The following is a 12,973-nucleotide window of genomic DNA, read 5'->3' as shown; positions in this document are numbered from 1 at the left end:
ACAGCTATTTTCAGGTTTCTGTTCGATCGGGTTCAAGTGCCCGAGCTGTGGCTGGGCCACTCAATGACATTCAGAGTCTTGTCCCAAAGCCACTCATGCATTGTCTTGGCTGTGGGCTTAGGGTCGTTGTCCTGTTGGAAGTTAAACCTTTGCCCCCATCTGAGGTCCTGAGCGCTCTGGAGCAGGTTTTCATCAAGGCTCTCTCTGTACTTTACTCTGTTCATCTTTCCATTGATCCTGACTAGTCTCCCAGTCCCTGCCGCTGAAAAACATCCCCATAGCATGATGCTGCCACCACCATGCTTCAATTTAGAGATGATGGCAGGTTTCCTCCAGATGTAACGCTTGGCATTCAGGCGAGTTCAATCTTGGTTTCATCAGACTTGAGAACCTTGTTTCTCATGGTTTGAGAGTCCTTAAGGTGCCTTTTGGCAAACTCCAAGTGGGCTGTCACGTGCCTTTTACTGAGGAGTGGCTTCCATCTGGCTACTCTACCATAAAGGCTGTGCCTCCATCATTCTTAAATGGAAGAAGTTTGGACCCAGCTATACTCTTCCTAGAGTTGGCCGCCCGGCCTAACTGAGCAATCGGGGGAGAAGGGCCTTGGAAAGGGAGGTGACCAAGAATCCGATGGTCACTCAGACAGGGCTCCAGAGTTCCTCTGTGGAGAAGCGAGAATCTTCTGGAAGGACAACCATCTCTGCAGAACCACCAATCAGGCCTTTATGTTAGTGGCCAGATTGAAGTCAATCCTCAGTAAAAGGCACATGACAGCCCGCTTGGAGTTTGCCAAAAGGAACTTAAAGGACAACAGGGCGCCGACAGCGATGGCCGCCTCGCTTCGCGTTCCTAGGAAACTATGCAGTTTTTTTTTACGTGTTATTTCTTACATTGGTACCCCAGGTCATCTTAGGTTTCATTACATACAGTCGGGAAGAACTACTGAACATAAGAGCAGCGTCAACTCACCATCAGAACGACCAAGAATATGACTTTCGCGAAGCAGACCGTGTGTTCTGCCTTTCACCCAGGACAACGGAATGGATCCCAGCCGGCGACCCCAGAAAACGACTTCGAAAAAGGGGAAAACGAAGCGGTCTTCTGGTCAGACTACGGAGACGGGCACATCGTGCACCACTCCCTAGCATTCTCCCCGCCAATGTCCAGTCTCTTGACAACAAGGTTGATGAAATCCGAGCAAGGGTAGCATTCCAGAGGGACATCAGAGACTGTAACGTTCTTTGCTTCACGGAAACATGGCTCACTGGAGAGACGCTATCCGAGACGGTGCAGCCAGCTGGTTTCTCCACGCATCGCGCCGACAGAAACAAACATCTTTCTGGTAAGAAGAGGGGCGGGGGCGTATGCTTTATGGTTAACGTGACGTGGTGTGGCCAAAACAACATACAGGAACTCAAGTCCTTCTGTTCACCTGATTTAGAATTCCTCACAATCAAATGTAGACCGCATTATCTACCAAGGGAATTCTCTTCGATTATAATCACAGCCGTATATATTCCCCCCCAAGCAGACACGTCGATGGCTCTGAACGAACATTATTTGACTCTTTGCAAACTGGAATCCAGATATCCGGAGGCTGCATTCATTGTAGCTGGGGGGATTTTAACAAGGCTAATCTGAAAACAAGACTCCCTAAATTTTATCAGCATATTGATTGCGCAACCAGGGCGGGAAAAACCTTGAATCATTGCTATTCCAACTTCCGCAACGCATATAGGGCCCTGCCCCACCCTCCTTTCGGAAAAGCTGACCACGACTCCATTTTGTTGATCCCTGCCTACAGACAGAAACTAAAACAAGAAGCTCCCGCGCTGTGTTCAACGCTGGTCCGAACCAATCTAATTCCACACTCCAAGACTGCTTCCATCACGTGGACTGGGATATGTTCCGTATTGCGTCAGACGACAACATTGACGAATACGCTGATTCGGTGTGCGAGTTCATTAGAACGTGCGTTGAAGATGTCGTTCCCATAGCAACGATTAAAACATTCCCAAACCAGAAACCGTGGATTGATGGCAGCATTCGCGTGAAACTGAAAGCGCGAACCACTGATTTAAATCAGGGCAAGGTGACTGGAAACATGACCGAATACAAACAGTGTAACTATTCCCTCCGCAAGGCAAGCAAACAAGCTAAGCGTCAGTATAGAGACAAAGTAGAATCTCAATTCAACGGCTCAGACACAAGAGGTATGTGGCAGGGTCTACAGTCAACCACGGATTACAAAAAGAGAACCAGCACCGTCAAATAAATAACCCGCTTAATGCCCGCTTTGAGGACAATACAGTGCCACTGACACTGCCCGCAACTAAAACATGTGGACTCTCCTTCACTGCAGCCGACGTGAGGAAAACATTTAAACGTGTCAACCCTCGCAAGACTGCAGGCCCAGACGGCATCCCCAGCCGCGCCCTCAGAGCATGCGCATACCAGCTGGCTGGTGTGTTTACGGACATATTCAATAAATCCCTATCCCAGTCTGTTGTTCTCACATGCTTCAAGAGGGCCACCATTGTTCCTGTTCCCAAGAAAGCTAAGGTAACTGAGCTAAACGACTACCGCCCCGTAGCACTCGCTTCCGTCATCATGAAGTGCTTTGAGAGACTAGTCAAGGACCTTATCACCTCCACCCTACCTGACACCCTAGACCCACTCCAATTTGCTTACCGCCCAAATAGGTCCACAGACGATGCAATCTCAACCACACTGCACACGGCCCTAACCCATCTGGACAAGAGGAATACCTATGTGAGAATGCTGTTCATCGACTACAGCTCGGTATTTAACACCATAGTGCCCTCCAAGCTCATCATCAAGCTCGAGGCCCTGGGTCTCGACCCCGCCCTGTGCAACTGGGTACTGGACTTCCTGACGGGCCGCCCCCAGGTGGTGAGGGTAGGTAACAACATCTCCACCCCGCTGATCCTCAACACTGGGGCCCCACAAGGGTGCGTTCTGAGCCCTCTCCTGTACTCCCTGTTCACCCACGACTGCGTGGCCACGCACGCCTCCATCTCAATCATCAAGTTTGCGGACGACACAACAGTGGTAGGCTTGATTACCAACAACGAAGAGACGGCCTACAGGGAGGAGGTGAGAGCCCTCGGAGTGTGGTGTCATGAAAATAACCTCACACTCAACGTCAACAAAACTAAGGAGATGATTGTGGACTTCAGGAAACAGCAGAGGGAACACCCCCCCTATCCACATCGATGGAACAGTAGTGGAGAGGGTAGTAAGTTTTAAGTTCCTCGGCGTACACATCACAGACAAACTGAATTGGTCCACCCACACAGACAGCATCGTGAAGAAGGCGCAGCAGCGCCTCTTCAACCTCAGGAGGCTGAAGAAATTCGGCTTATCACCAAAAGCACTTACAAACTTCTACGGATGCACAATCGAGAGCACCCTGTCAGGCTGTATCACCGCCTGGTACGGCAACTTCTCCGCCCACAACCGTAAGGCTCTCCAGAGGGTAGTGAGGTCTGCACAACGCATCACCGGGGGCAAACTACCTGCCCTCCAGGACACCTACACCACCCGATGTAGGTGGTGCTCAGGTATCTTGCCTATGCCGCTCTTGCCTATGCCGCTCTGTACCATCACTCATTCATATATCTTTATGTACATATTCTTTATCCCCTTACACTTGTGTCTATAAGGTAGTAGTTTTGGAATTGTTAGCTAGATTACTTGTTGGTTATTAATGCATTGTCGGAACTAGAAGCACAAGCATTTCGCTACACTCGCACTAACATCTGCTAACCATGTGTATGTGACAAATAAAATTTGATTTGAATTTGATTTTAACTATAAGAAACCAGATTCTCTGGTCTGATGAAACCAAGATTGAACTCTTTGGTCTGAATGCCAAGCGTCACGTCTGGAGGAAACCTGGCACCGCTCATCACCTGGCCTATAACATACTTACGGTCAATGGTGGTGTCAGCATCATGCTGTGGGGATGTTTTTCTTCAGCTGCAGGTACTGGGAGACTAGTCAGGATCGAGGGAGAAAGGAGCAAAGTACAGAGCGATACTTGATTAAAGCTCCCAAGTGGCGCAGCGGTCTAAGGCACTGCATCTCAGTGCAAGAGTCGTCACTACAGTACCTGATTCAAATCCAGTCTGCATCTGTGTCTGTGATTGGGAGTCCCATAGGGCGGCTCACACAATTGGCCCAGCGTTGGCCAACGGTGTAAACCGTCATTGTAAATAAGAATTTGTTCTTTATTTAACTAGGCAAGTAAGTTAAGGTTAAATTTTAAAAAACTGCTCCAGAGTGTTCAGGAACTCAGACTGGGGCGAAGGTTAATCTTCTAACAGAACAACGACCCTAAGCACACAGCCAATACAACACAGTGGCTTCGGGACAGGTCTCTGAATGTCCTTGAGCGGCTCAGCCAGAGCCCAGACTTGAACCCGATCTAAAATCTCTGGAGACACCTGCATAGCGCTGTGAAGTGATGCTCCCCAAAGGTGCTTGCCCCACTGTGTGTGTATATATAGGTGAACGGATCATATATATAGATACAGTTGAAGTCGGAAGTTTACATACACCTTAGCCAAATACATTTAAACTCAGTTTTTCAAAATTCCTGACATTTAATCCTAGTAAAAATTCCCTGTCGTAAGTTAGTAATGATCACCACTTTATTTTAAGAATGTGAAATGTCAGAATAATAGTAGGGCAAATTATTTATTTCAGCTTTTATTTCTTTCATCACATTCCCAGTGGATCAGAAGTTTACATGCACTCAATTATTATTTGGTAGCATTGCCTTTAAATTGTTCAACTTAGGTTATACGTTTCGGGTAGCCTTCCACAAACTTCCCACAAGAGTTGGGTGAATTTTGGCGCATTCCTCCTGACAGAGCTGGTGTAACTAAGTCAGGTTTCTAGACCACCTTGCTCGCACACGCTTTTTCAGTTTTGCACACATTTTCTATGGGATTGAGGTCAGGGCTTTGTGATGGCCACTCCAATACCTTGACTTTGTTGTCCTTAAGCCATTTTGCCACAACTTTGGAAGAAGGCTTGGGCTCATTGTCCATTTGGAAGACCCATTTGCGACCAAGTTTTAACTTCCTGACTGACGTCTTGAAATGTTGCTTCAATATGCCATCTATTTTGTGAAGTGCACCAGTCCCTCTTGCAGCAAAGCACCTCCACAACATGATGCTGCCACCCCCGTGCTTCACGGTTGGGATTGTGTGCTTCGGCTTGCAAGCCTCCCCTTTTTCCTCCAAACATAACGATGGCCATTATGGCCAAACACTTCTATTTTTGTTTCATCAGACCAGAGGACATTTCTCCAAAATGTAAGATTTTTGTCCCCATGTGAAGTTGCAAACCGTAGTCTGGCTTTTTTATGGTGGTTTTGGAGCAGTGGCTTCTTCCTTTCTGAGCGGGCTTTCAGGTTATGTTGATATAGGACTTGGTTCACTGTGAATATATATTCCTTATATATCTTTGTACCGGTTTCCTCCAGCATCTTCACAAGGTCCTTTGCTGTTGTTCTGGGATTGATTTGCACTTTTTGCACCAAAGAACGTTCATCTCTAGGAGACAGAACGCGTCTCCTTCCTGAGCAGAATTACGGATGCGTGGTCCCATGGTGTTTATACTTGCGTACTATTGTTTGTACAGATGAATGTGGTACCTTCGAGCGTTGAACCAGACTTGTGGAGGTCTACAATGTTTTTCTTCTGAGGTCTTGGCCGATTTGTTTTATTTTCCCATGATGTCATGCAAAGAGGCACTGAGTTTGAAGGTAGGACTTGAAATACATCCACAGGTGCACCTCCAATTGACTCAAATGATGTCAATTAACCTTTCAGAAGCTTCTGAAGCCATGACATCATTTTCTGGGATTTTCAAAGCTCTTTAAAAGCACAGTCAACTTAGTGTATGTAAACCTTTGACCCACTGGAATTGTGATACAGTGAATCATAAGTGAAATAATCTGTCTGTAAACAATTTTTGGAAAAATGTATTGTGTCATGCACGAAGTAGATGTCCTAACCAACTTGCCAAAACTATAGTTTGTTAACAAGAAATTTGTGGAGTGGTTGAAAAACGAGTTTTAATGACTCCAACCGAAGTGCATGTAAGTGCAAGTTGGTAAATTTTCTTCAAATTAACTACCTTTTGCCTTGACTGCTTTGCACGCTCTTGACATTCTCTTAACCAGCTTCACCTGGAAAGCTTTTCCAATAGTCTTGAAGGAGTTCCCACATATGCTGAGCACTTGTTGGCTGCTTTCCCTTCACTCTGCAATCCAACACATCCCAGACCTTCTCATTTGGGTTGAGGTCGGCTGATTGTGGACACTAGGTCATCTGACGCAGCACTCCATCACTCTCCTTCTTGATCAAATAGCCCTTACACAGCCTGGAGGTGTGTTGGGTCATTGTCCTCATGAAAAACAAATGATAGTCCCACTAAGTACAAACCAGATGGGATGGTGTATCGCTGTAGAATGCTGTGGTAGCCATGCTGGTTAAGTAAATCACTGACAAATCACTGACAGTGTCACCAGCAACGCACCTCCACATCATCACCCCTCCTCCTCCATGTTTCACAGTGGGAACCACACATGCGGAGATGATCCGTTCATCTACTCTGCGTCTCACAAAGACTCGGTTGGGACCAAAAATCTCAAATTTGGACTCATCAGACAAAAGGACAGATTTCCACCGGTCTAATGTCCTATACTCATGTTTCTTGTCCCAAGCAAGTTTCTTCTTATTATTGGTGTTCGTTAGTAGTGGTTTCTTTGGAACAATTCAACCATGAATGCCTGATTCACGCAGTCTCCTCTGAACAGTTGTTGTTGAGATGTCTGTTACTTGAACTCTGAAGCATTTATTTGGGCTGCATTCTGAGGTGCAGTGAACTCAAATGAATTTATCCTCTGCAGCAGGATCTGGGGTCTTCCTTTCCTGTGGCGGTCCTCGTTTCATCATAGCGCTTGATGGTTTTTGTGACTGCACTTGAAGAAACTTTCAAGAAACTTTTAAAACGTTCTCGCGACGTTCCGCATTGACTTAAAGTAGTGATGGACTTTCGTTTTGCTTTGCATATTTGAGCCGTTCTTGCCATAATATGGACTTGGTCTTTTACCAAATAGGACTATCTTCTGTATACCACCCCTACCATGTCACAACAACTGATTGTCTCAAACACATTAAGAAGGAAAGAAATTCCACAAGGTACACCTGTTAACCTCTAGCGACGAGCAATCCCGTAATCATAGCCTAAAGTGCATTACCATAACGCAACGTTTCCTATTCATGAAAATCGCAAATGAAATGAAATAAATATATTCAAACACAAGCTTAGCCTTTTGTTAACAACACTGTCATCTCAGATTTTCAAAATATGCGTTACAGCCAACGCTTGACAAGCATTTATGTAAGTTTAGCATGGCATAATGCTATGCTAGGCTGTGCTGGCAGCAGGCAACATTTTCACAAAAATAAGAAAAGCAACCACATTAAATAATTTACCTATGAAGAACTTCAGATGCTTTCACTCAGGAGACTCACAGTTAGAAAGCAAATGTTCCTTTTTTCCAAAAAGAATATTTTTGTAGGCGAAAAACATCACGTTTGTTCATCCTTCTTGGCTGAGAAATCGACAGAAAAATACTTCAACTATAATGCATTAGCATAACGTAACTTTTTCTATTCATGAAAATCACAAATGAAATTAAATAAATATATTGAAACACAAGCTTAGCCTTTTGTTAACAACACTGTCATCTCAGATTTTCTAAATATGCTTTTCAACCAAAGCTACACAAGCATTTGTGTAAGAGTATTGATAGCCTACATAGCATTAAGCCTAGCATTCAGCAGGCAACATTTTCACAAAAACAAGAAAAGCATTCGAATAAAATCATTTACCTTTGAAGAGCTTCGGATCATTTCAATGACGAGACTCTCAGTTAGATAGCAAATGTTAATTTTTTCCAAAAAGATTATTTGTGTTGGCGAAATAGCTCCGTTTTGTTCATAATGTTTGGCTAAGAAAAAGACCGGAAAATGCAGTCACTACAACGCCGAACTTATTTCCAAATTGGCTCCATAATATCGACAGAAACATGGCAAACGTTGTTTAGAATCAATCCTCAAGGTGTTTTTCACATATCTATTCGATAATATATCAGTCGTGACAGTTGGTTTCTCATCAGAAGCAAACAGAAAAATACTGCAGCTGGAGATTACGCAATAATTGCAACGGAGGACACCAAGCGACCACCTGGTAGATGTAGTCTCTTATGGTCAATCTTCCAATGATATGCCTACAAATATGTCACAATGCTGTCGACACCTTGGGGAAGCAATAGAAAGCCTAAGCTCATTCGTGGCCCATTCACAGTCATATAAGGAGTCATTGGCATGAGGCGGTTTCAAAAAATGCGACACTTCCTGATTGGATTATTATCTGGGTTTCGCCTGTAACATCAGTTCAGTGGCACTCACAGACAATATCTTTGCAGTTTTGGAAACTTCAAGAGTGTTTTCTTTCCAAAGCTGTCAATTATATGAGCATCTTTTCGTGACAAAATATCTTGTTTAAAACGGGAACGTTTTTCATCCAAAAATTAAAATAGCGCCCCCTATATCCAAGAAGTTAATTGAAAAATATAAACCCTGTTATGAGCAGGTGTGTCCAAACTTTTTACTGGTACTGTGTATGTTCGTGTAATTGCATTTAATTTTTGTTTTATTTTACTGTCATTGCTGTCAGGCCCAGGGGAAGTGGTGGTATATGCAGTGTTTTCTGTGCTCACAGGGAGGCTGGGTTTGGTGAATGGGATGGGAGGTTAGGGGTGGAGGATCACTTATTTTTGTTTCTTTTCCTTGTATATTGTACCTGTAACTCCCAATTAATATAAATGAAAAGGGGTCACACAAAAAGAAAAAGAACATGAGGTTGGTTTGCACTCAGGAAATTGTAGTGTTGAATATGACAATTTATCATTGCAGTTTTAATGAAGCGGGGGAGTTATGCATGCACTGTACAATTGAAAAGAGCTCAGACTAGCTGCTTCCTGAGTGTGAGTGGCATTTTCTTTCTCTGAGTCATTCACCAGTGTGGTTGTATACAGAAACAAAATTGTTAGGCTAATAAGGTCGGGGGAGAGGGGGGTATTATTCATCCAGATGTCACAGTGTGAAAAGAATCCAGGCCTACACAGTTAGTTGCACAGTAGAATTTGAGACCTGTGTTCGTTGTCTTGTGAATCCGAGTCTTCTAAAATGCTTAAATAACATCTTCGGTCTGATGTTGTTTATTCATAGAATTTGTGCGTCAACAAAACTGTTTTCATGTTTGTAAAACTATTCGCATTACCATTTCCTCCAGATGTTTTTAGCCACCCTGATTCACAACATGCCAGCTTTGACACAACACACCCACATTAAAAAAAAGAGATATAGTATACTAGGTGGTCTAAATACTGTAGTATTATATAAACTATGGTGTTCACTTTACTGCTTTTGCGGACATGACTGTAGTATACTGTTTAATTACTGTAGTGTGTTCACCTACGTGACTAGTATTTACTGTAGTGTTTTCACCTACGTGACTAGTATTTACTGTAGTGTGTTCGCCTACGTGACTAGTATTTACTGTAGTGTTTTCGCCTACGTGACTAGTATTAACTGTAGTGTTTTCGCCTACGTGACTAGTATTTACTGTAGTGTTTTCGCATACGTGACTAGTATTTACTGTAGTGTTTTCGCCTACGTGACTAGTATTTACTGTAGTGTGTTCGCCTACGTGACTAGTATTTACTGTAGTGTGTTCGCCTACGTGACTAGTATTTACTGTAGTGTTTTTGCGGACATGACCGTAGTATATTGTAGTAACACCTCCGCTAAAATGGCACAACTACCAGACTATGCCAGTTACTGTTTGTTGAGGGGAACACCTCAACCAGAACATAAGACACACTGGTTCGTGACAGGCCACCTATTGAGTTGGTTCAACAGTTCTGAGCAATGCAACAGACCAGACAACACTTCAGAAAAAATGTACAATTTGTATTACAATTGTAACATCTAAACTTTAGGTTCTAGGCCCATTTATAGGTAAACATTTCAGAGTCAGATATAAAGAACAAGCAAAGTTTATTAACTTGACCAGGTTATAGACTACAGGGCTGATTAAGTTGAAGTGCTGACTTAGCACAGTGGCCCCCCTCAAATATCATATGAATACACATTAGACATGGCTAAATGCATAAAATTGCAAGAACATTTACTGTAAAGCTTAGAGAATTAGATGTGCTTATTTGACACACAACATGCATTAAGAGTACACCAAAGTGGCTTCTTAGATCTGTTACTTCCACTAGATGGCTTTCTGAGATACAACAGTGCTTTCAGATGACCAAAAACAAAGACAAACAGTACTGCACTTCTGATGGTAGAAAATAAATGGTTAACCACTGCATTTACGTTAAAAAAATATATTTTAGAAACGCATATTTACTTTATTTAGACAGTCAACTGATTGGAGGGCGCTGCCAATAAACTGCCTGGACCTCAAACCAGCAAAGCCTCTCCCAACAAACCCACTGTAAACAAAAGGATATTCTTGCACTGGCTTTAACATTTCTCCATGTGGGTTTAGGTGTAAATGTGAACTAGAAAAACAATGGAAATACATTTTAATAGGGATGCACCAATATGACTGTAACGATGTGTGCTGAGAGTCAGGAAGCAAGTTCAGGGAGTGAGCGTTTCAATAAATGAACGCAACATAATACAGAACAAGAAACAACGCACAGACATGAATAACAATAACGCCTGGGGAAGGAACCAAAGGGAGTGCCATATATATAGGGGAGGTAATCAGGGAAGTGATGGAGTCTAGGTGAGTCTGATGATGCGCAGGTGTGCGTAACAATGGTGACAGGTGTACGCCATAATGAGCAGCTTGGTGACTTAGAGGCCCAGAGAGGGAGTACACGTGACAATGACATTTTTGCCCGATACCGATAGTGGCCTTTTAAGCATTCCAGTACAGTTAAATAGTTTAAACAAAGTTTCATTTGTTCAGTTAGTAACAGATTGTTTAATAACTTGAAAATGAGAAATCCATGAATGTGTTTTATCACACAACAGATATTCATGACACAAATATTACAGAGCTGGTTAAGTTGTTGGTGGCTCTGCTTACTATCCAATCTTGACCGTTTGGAGAAACTTAAAAATGCTTTGAAATAAATATTGGTTTAAACTAAAATGCAGTTAATCATTTTAGCTTTAGCTCCTTGAAAAATGACTGTCTCTAGGTTATGTCATAAACTGCTATAAATAGCACAACTTAAACTTTCCAAATGTGCTCAACTGACTTGACTAGTAAAATGTGAGCAAATTTACAACACATCATCTCATCTTTCATTTAGGAAATAAAAAATAATAAACAATAACAAAAAATGCTTTTAAAAAAAATGAAATGAAAATGTTGACCTATACCAGCCACGAATAAACAAAAGAAAAGCCATTTGTCTTTTTCCAATTTTAACATTTGGGGGTGGTTTTTCTTCACCTGCTCGGCTTTGTCACAAGAGAGTCTGTTTATGTTTTTGTCTACAATGTTTGAAGCTGCACTGAAAAGGCACTCACTGTCCACACTAGTACAGGGAGCACCAACATACTTGCACACAGCTTTAGCTAGGATGGGGAAATGGCTCTCCATCATGTAAAAAGTACTGTTCCATCTGGTGGAAATGTCTTGCTTAAGCTTTTTGTTTTCACTCCAAGCTGCTCCAGTGTTGCTTGCAGGCGGCTATATGCCAGCTGTGAGTGTTTAACATGACCCACTATCTTCCTACCTGTTGCCACTGTGTCAGATATGCTGCGTTGGGCCAAAACACCTCCGTTCACAGCCAGTTGTAGGGTGTGTGCCATGCATGGCCAAACTGGCCACTTCTTCCAAATCTTTTGTCATGTTACGTGCATTATCACGTAGCACAGCGTGTACTTTGTTCCTGGGGATTTTCCAAGTTTCAAACATGTTCTCAAATGCCATTGAAATGGCAGCAGCGATATGAGAACCAGCACATTCGTGAGTTTGCAATACGGCTTTCTTCAGTACGAAATCCTCGTCGACCCATGGGGCTGACATCGCTGGTCCAAATGTCAGTCGTGAAGCTGAAAGTAGTGACGCCCATAGCAAATAGCTCATGTATGTGCGTTTCAACAATACTGTGTAACTCCGGTTGGGCACATCTGGGGGGGGGAGAAAGCGCCTACTTGGTAGTGTGTACCGGGGCTCAATGTGCTCGATCAGTCGGCGAAAGACAACATCATCCACGTTAGAGAAGGGTTGATTGTCAAGGGCAATGAATTCCATTATCTTGGCGTTAATGGATTTCAACCTTTGAATTGTCTCGCTGAAATGTTTTTACTCTTTCAAATGGCTGCTCGACTTGAAATTGTTTAGTTGTTGGAAGTGTGCGCTTAGTATTTTTCTGCTTTTGTTCTAAGTAGTTGCTGAACGTCTGGGGGTGATGCACTTTCAAATGAGTAATTAGGTTTGTGGTATTGAAAGATTTCACTTCCCCCCCCTCTGGAAATAATAGCAGCACAAACTTTTTTATTTTAACCTTTATTTAACTAGGCAAGTCAGTAAAGACATTCTTATTTACAATGACGGCCTTGCTCAGGTACAGAAATACAGCATTTTACCTTGTCAGCTCGGGGATTCGATCTAGCAACCTTTCGGTTACTGGCCCAACGCTCTAACCACTAGGCTACCTGCCGCTCTCATACGGGCCTTTTTGTTGTCTTCCTTTGAAACTTCAAAATAGATCCACACAGCAGACATTGTGGGCTAGGTTAGGAATGCTGTGTTGTAAGTGTAGCGCTGTATTTTTTGTGGCGTCATTCCGTCATCTACCTACGTTATACAGGTATACACGTCAGCT

At 43.2% G+C, this 12,973-nt stretch overlaps 1 protein-coding gene across 1 annotated transcript in view; it reads left to right on the top strand.

Annotated features, from left to right (window-relative positions):
* tmx3b (thioredoxin related transmembrane protein 3b) overlaps positions 1 to 12,973 on the top strand; it is a 66,180-nt gene that overhangs the window by 32,001 nt on the left and 21,206 nt on the right. The gene's annotated exons all lie outside the window — the stretch shown is intronic.

The sequence above is a fragment of the Oncorhynchus gorbuscha genome, linkage group LG07 (genome assembly GCF_021184085.1).
Source record: "Oncorhynchus gorbuscha isolate QuinsamMale2020 ecotype Even-year linkage group LG07, OgorEven_v1.0, whole genome shotgun sequence".
Lineage (NCBI taxonomy): Eukaryota > Metazoa > Chordata > Actinopteri > Salmoniformes > Salmonidae > Oncorhynchus > Oncorhynchus gorbuscha.
Note: the sequence above shows the minus strand (reverse complement) of the source record. Positions and strands in the feature narration are given on the sequence as shown.